Genomic DNA, 5780 nt, shown 5'->3' on the forward strand with positions numbered 1-5780 from the left:
TTTTTTTGGTACTGGGGATCGAATTTGGGACCTTGTACCTGTGAGGCAGGTGGGGAACAAATGAGCTAACCCCCTGGCCCAATCAACAGTAGCTTTTCAATAGAAATTCAGGTATTGGTTTGAAAAGTGCCATCTCCTACGTTGTCCTTAAATGCTAGTTGTTAGACTGTTTGCTTCAGAGTAACATGGGGAATGTGTTACAAACATCCTCAGGCTCTATTCCTTTTCTACTCTGTCAGAAACTGCCTACACATTTTTCTTCCGTGCTGGGATTGAATCCAGGGCTTTCATACTGAACTACAACCGTAGTCCCTTTTTGTTTTTTATTTTGAGACAGGGTCTCAGTAAGTTGCTAAACTGTCCAGGCTGGACTTTAATTTATAATTTTGCCTAAGCCTCTTACAGGCCTGCACCACCACACCCAGCTAGAAATCTGGATTTTAACATGCACTCAGGTGATTCTGGTACAAAGCTATGTTTCATAAACACCTATCTGGGCTACCCTCTTCATTTTTTCTTTAATTTTAATTTGAAGCAACTGAAACCTGAAGAAGGTATGTTGTTTGCCCAAAGTCACAGAGCTATCAAGAAGCACTATCTGGGTGTAGTGACACGTGCCTGTAATCCTAGCCTCTGTGAGGCTGAGGCAGGAAGATCACAATTTTGAACCTGACCTGGGCAACATAGTGAGACCCTTTCTCAAAATGAAAAATGGCCTGGGGATGCAGCGTGGTGTGAATGTCCTAGGTTCAAGTCCTCAGTATTGAAAACAAAAACAAAACAAAACCAAAAGGGGAAGAACCAGGACACAACATAAGCCTTACAAGACCTGTCTAGGCAGGATTTAGTGCTCATACTTGGAACCTCTGTGATGCCCGTACACAGTGTGACGAGGGGGCCAGACTGGGCTGGTGTAGATGCTGATCCTTGTAGGGGCTGGCCTTCCTTCTGAGGTTCCAGCCTTCCTGACCTTGTTCTTGTGTCCTGCTTCCTACACCTTAGGCAGAATCCTGGAGCTGTTGCGCATCAACTACAAAGGTCAGTGTTGGCACCAGGGGCCCTCATTCACCAAGCTGGCCATTCAGCACTGCATCCATTCATCGGGTGCTTGCTGAATATGCTGTGTACTACTTGTCAGGCACAGTTGTACAGTGCACACAGAGGTACAACATCTGATCTCTCAGGGAACTTCTACTCTAGTGGAGGAGACAAACAGGAACAAGCCAGCAAGTAAAGGAATGGGTCTGTGTGACGAGCTACGCATTGTGATAAGGCCTGTGATGGAAATGCACTAGGTGCAACAATAAAAAATAACAAGTTGGAACTTCCTTAGACAGGGTGGCCATCGGAGGCCTGCTGAGGGTGACATCGATGCCTTCCCTCACCTCCAGCCAGCCTGCTGAATCATGCTTTGGAGCCACCTGGATCGGGTAGGAGATCTGGGCTGAGCTGGGCTGAGGAAGAAAGCTGAATTGCTAGCCTCTCTTGGCATGAAGATAGCAGAATCTCCTCTCCTCAAGTAGCCCCCAAGGTTGACACTTGGAGAGAGAACACAGAGAGCTGAGTGGGCCCCAGATCAAGGCTTCTCCATTGCTTGGGGGTCGTGCCCAGGGCCCTGCAGCCATATTCAATGCTGGGAAGGAGGCAGCTCCTCTCTAGGGGCTCTGAGCACCACCCCATTCCAATCTCCTGCTTCACCTTCTCCCCTTCTTCCCCATCTCCCCACTGGGAAGCAGTGGGCCAAGTTCCTGCCCTCTCGGTCTAGCTTGGCTGCTTCTGTGGCTAGTGGGATTTTTTTTTGTCTGGATCACCAATCACCAAGGAGAAAGGGGGTTGGGTCTTAGAGAGGATCTGTGCCCCAGGAAAGAGGACAGAGCCATGAAAAAAGGGCTGGGGCAGAGGAGAGAGCTCAAGAGAGGCCACAGGAGAGGGCATAGAGAAGACCTGAGCCCAGATGGCCCTTTGGCTGGACTCTGCAGCTCTCCTGGGCCCTTAGTGTCTGTTCCCCAAACTGGGTGGGTCTCTGAAACCAGCGGGACTGAGAGGTATGGTTCAAACCACCTGCTCTTTGTCCACTGGCAAAAAAAATACCCCTTGGGGTCCACCTGCAGCCAGGTCCCATCACCCCTCTCACAACGAGTTAACTTTCACATCAGCAACTTTAGCATAAGGTTTGTGCTCTATGCTGGCAGATCTCTCACCTGCAGCCTCTCCTCTCTCAAGGCTGTCCCTGGGAGAGCCCATGCTTCTATGCAGGAAGGTCCAGTCCTTTCCTTAAGGACCTGAGGATTAGAGAAACCTCAAGTAAAAGAAGAGGGTCCGATTTCCTGCAGCTCTCCCTGCCAAGGCTGTGCTCCCTCCACCTGGACCTCTTCTGGCTGCTCCCACCCACCCCAGACCCAGCTCCTCCCCGACCTTCCCTGCCAGAGCTGCACTGCTGGCTCTTAATGAGGTGCTAGGCAGCAGTCACTGTCCCCACCCTGTCGCCACGCCACTTCCTTTTGCCCCATGTCGCCTGCAGGGATGGGAAACCCTGGTGTTCAGAAATACCCGGCCAGCCTCACAAGCTGGGGGGGTAACGAGGGCCTGTAGAACCGTTCTCACATTCTGGCTCCTAAATTGGCCACCCATCTCAGGAGTCTCGCCGTCGTCCTCCCCGACCCCCCAGCCCCCAGGATGGCAGGAGGAGCGGGGCAAGCTGCGAGTCACAGGTTCGGAAAGAGTCCGGGGTGGGGGAATTTGGTAACAGGGTTGTAATCGGCTTGTTTTGCTTGCCACACAAACCTGGGCCAAACGTCCGGGGCATCAGGTTGTAGAACTACTCTCAGAATGACAGACTGGTGGCACCCAGTTAGAGGAGGGGGTGGGGTGAAGCGGGGAGCCCCAAGCAAGGGGGAGCTAGAGGGTTAAAAATAGCAACAGCCGGGTTTCGGTTAGCAAATGTGGAGGCGGGGAGCTGGAGGCGGGGCAGCGGTGCAAACTAGGCTGTGCTTCCCCTGGGTCCCTGGAGTGAGTCACCGTGGGGACGCTGATGAGGCGCAGCACTACCCCGGTGGCCAGGCTGTGCACGGGCCTTGGTCCCTAGGGGTCCAGACCTAAAGGAGGTTTTGCTCCGTCTTTCCAGGCCTTTACCACCGTCTTGAGAATTGGACCAGAGTATTGTGTGATTTGAGGAAAGAAGTGTTCCATCATTCTTAGGCTTAAGAGCTGCATTTGAACTCCAGCTGAAGACTTTGGGACCTTGCGCACCAATGATGAGGGCTTCAAGTGTCTCTTTCCTAGTCTTTGCAGGAATTTTTTCACACTTGCAAATGTAAACATTTTATGGATTCCCTGCCAATGCTAGTTATCGACCCCTTTTGTACACAAGAAGGAAGAATGGATAGCACTGACAGAATTCTTGTTTCTCCAGACATCTCAGTGTGACCTTTGGGTACCTTCCTCTGTGTGTCTCAGTTTCTTCATCTATAGTATGAATGTAATTATAGTTCCAGTCTCATGGAGTTGCTATAAAAATTAAAGGAGATAGTGTAAGTAAAACGAGCTCTGTGCCTGGTATTGAAATCAGTGCAATGTGGACTCATCGTTATTACTGATGTTATTGTACATGTTTTTGAAGGTCAGGGATAGAGAAAGTTGAAGACATAAGAACAGAAACTAAGCCCAGCCCCAGTTCACAGAAAAACCAGGCCAAATTCCCTGCTCCAGATTTCTCCACCCATAAGGACCTGCAACAGCAGGAATCTCTAGCCAGAAGTCACAGGGTGGACCCCTACTTCTTTCGGTCACTCCCTTCCTAGTGAGGCAGGGTGAGGGGGAACCCCAGGCCTCAAAGCCAGCTGGCGCTCTGTGGGGACAGCCATGTTGGCCTAGGGAGGCGTGGGGACAGGCCGCCCTGATGGCCCTGCTGTGGAGTACCTTGCCAGAATTTGTTGCAGTGACCTTTATTTTAGCTCCTCCCTGGTAGTTCTTAAGAGGAACACGAAGCAGAGGAGGGTGGGCAGGTCCGTGATGTCAGCTGTGAGTATTCCCAGCACAACAGCCCTGGAAGAGGCATGATGCATTTTTTTTTTCAGGAAATGATCAGTATTTAGCCATCGGGCCTTGATTAAGGCCTGACTTTATTCCTTGCCTGGGCTAGGACCTCAGGGTGATTCAAGAAAGGCAGAGGATGCTAGTAGGTTATAGATAATGCAGAACTTCAGAGAATGTGAACTTCAGAGAACATGGGGTCTGAGAATATGTAGAGGCGGTGAAAGCCCCATGGCCTAGTTCTCACGGGAACCTGAAGTCGTCTTGTCTCTGCTGCATGGCTGTGTTGTTTTCATTTGTGTGTGTGCTTGTGTGTGCTTACATGCATGTGTATACCGCACAGGCACTTTACGTGCACTGCAGATAACAGACAATACAGAGAAGCAAACATTAAGAAATAAAAAGCAGGGCCAGGGGTTTAGCTCAGTGGTGCTGCCGCCTGCCTCACAACCACAAGATCATGAGTTTGATCCCCAGTACCAAAAAAGAAAGAAAGAAAGAAAGAGAGAAAGAAAAAGCATCCCAGACTGCACTCAGAGATCACTGCCATAACCCTTAGTGCACACCTTCCCATTTTCTGTTATGCCTTTTCAGATTGTCCTTTGTACCAAAATGAGATCACACTGCACATATTGCTTTATCAGTGATCTCCACTTTCCATTGCAAGAGATGTCTTCTCATTGAGTCCCCAGTTAGCTAGAAATTGTCCTTACAGTTTGTCCAGATGGGTGCCTATGTGTATTTGTCTCTTGGATTCCCTGAAGGCCATGTAAACGACCTGGCTGGATTTGTGATTGGAAAAATCCTTTCTGATTCAGTGTCAAGGGCAGTCCTAGCTGCAGAAGGAATTGGGACACCTGGTGAATCTGTCCAGTAGACTTCTGCCAGCTTGCAAAAACAATTGGCCAAAGGAGAGGATACCTCCTAAAGCATGATGGGTTGGGGATTTCTGGGGTATATGCTGTCGTTGATATTAATGCGACATTGCTGTGAGTGCCATCATGAACTGGTATCCAGATGCCTCTGTTTGCTTAGTTCTTATGAGTACCCCATCCCTAGGCCAGGGTGCCAGTGGTATCTAGCTGTGACTTCATCCTCAGGAGTCTACCCAGAGGGTGGGTCTCCCTTCTGCACTAGTGGGTGCTTCTATCCCTTCCACCTGCCCAAGACCTGCCAGGTGTGAGGCCTGCAAGTGAGAGAGACAGGCCATCTCCTTCCAAGGGAATTCACTCCCGCTGGAGGGTGACTTGCTCTGGTTATGCAACTCGAAGTTTCTACAGGGCCTGACAGTTTTCAGAGTTGCTCGCACAGCATGTGATCCTCCAAGGCAGCCCGGGGAGGTCTGCTTGTTTAGTTATACCCTGCTGGAGGCAGCTTACAGGAAATACAATAAAATAGTAAAATGCACATTTAATAAGCAGGGAAATTATAAGATGAAAAAGGAAGTGAAGATGGGGGGGTGCCTCCTGGAGACAAACAGCCTGTGAGGGACACTGGCTGAGATTACAATCTCTGTTTTTGTTTTTGTTGATGTGTTTTGGATGGAGCACAGTACACACTGTGGGAACATGCTGTTGCTGGGAGTGACACCCTAGGACTATACTGTCTCCAGCATCCCTGTAGAAGTCTCACCTCACCACCTACTAGGAGGCAGGCAGGCTGAGCTGGTTGTACTTGCCAGTTACAGACAGCAACCCCATGCATCATCCCTGTGACCCGGGCAAGTGTTTTTTTGTTTTTTTTTTTTT

General features: G+C 49.9%; 1 protein-coding gene across 4 annotated transcripts in view; it reads left to right on the forward strand.

Moving 5' to 3' along the window:
• Window positions 1–5780, forward strand: part of Hdac7 (histone deacetylase 7) — a 37177-nt gene that overhangs the window by 6575 nt on the left and 24822 nt on the right. Inside the window, exon 1 of one of the 4 annotated variants that reach the window (XM_033763570.1) lies at window positions 2445–2711. The exons of the other annotated variants lie outside the window; for them this stretch is intronic. The gene's annotated coding sequence lies outside the window, so the exon portion shown is untranslated. Of the gene's footprint in view, window positions 1–2444; window positions 2712–5780 lie in introns of those variants that run through there. 4 annotated transcript variants of the gene reach the window in all.

The sequence above is a fragment of the Fukomys damarensis genome, unplaced genomic scaffold, assembly GCF_012274545.1.
Source record: "Fukomys damarensis isolate Sample0158 unplaced genomic scaffold, DMR_v1.0_HiC HiC_scaffold_15, whole genome shotgun sequence".
Lineage (NCBI taxonomy): Eukaryota > Metazoa > Chordata > Mammalia > Rodentia > Bathyergidae > Fukomys > Fukomys damarensis.